Source organism: Penaeus vannamei, chromosome 3, assembly GCF_042767895.1.
Source record: "Penaeus vannamei isolate JL-2024 chromosome 3, ASM4276789v1, whole genome shotgun sequence".
Classification (NCBI taxonomy): Eukaryota; Metazoa; Arthropoda; class Malacostraca; order Decapoda; family Penaeidae; genus Penaeus; species Penaeus vannamei.
In genome coordinates, this window is record NC_091551.1 from 24627810 (window position 1) to 24628761 (window position 952).

Consider the following 952-nt stretch of genomic DNA (forward strand, 5'->3'; position numbering starts at 1 on the left):
GCCGTGTTACAGTCAGAGTGCAGACAGTCGTGTTTGGAAGGAACAGGTGATCTTGGTAGTGGTGTAGGATCAGTAGACGTCTTGGTAACTACAGCAGGTGTTTTGGGGGGCTGGAGAGATACAACTGGTAGACAGAGGTTAGGTCCGACTAGGTTGCTATGGCTGTCTCAACTGTCGCTCGCAGGCGACCCTATTTTATACAGATTTGATTGAGTTGTTAAGGTAATCGTGCCATATAAGGAGCGAGTCGAGAATAGAGAAAAGGATTTGTTTGTATGAACAATGCGACGTCACGTCGGAAGACAGAATGTCGCATCAGGTGATGTGTTGCGCAGATGGCATGGTAGTGTGGACTGGTGTAATTGTATAGGGTATATATGTAAAAGATATCTAGTATATTATATGTGCGGCAACAGTAGAAGGAGAAAGAATGGCACTTGAGTGTTCAGATATATGTGAAGGTGGGCGTGTTTATAGGTGTTTACGGGTGTCAGAGAATGTAATAAGCTGCTGCTAACTTAATAGTACAACTAACAAAATATGATTGTAATGTCTATAATCCTACATACTAAAACAAGAATATAATGGCTAAATACAGGTGCATACAATAATGGTTGAGTAGCGGATACAAGAAAGTAAAAGAAAATGCATATTGGAGTAAATAGCCAGCTTAGAATGAGTACACAATACAGTGACAGCATGTAGAATGTATAAGTGACGTTGACAGGATCATAATCAGTGACAAGGTAATTAAATGCATGATTTCTAGGCGCTGACAGTGACAGTGATAACCACAAAAAAAAATTAAACCAAAATAAAACAAGTTGTGTGATGTGAGGGGAGAAAATTTATAAAATTAAATTTATTTAGAGACAGATAACATAGGAACATTAATGGAAGGAAGATCAATGTTTGTAACAATGAGGGAGAGTTCAGCGGGTCGATCAGGATA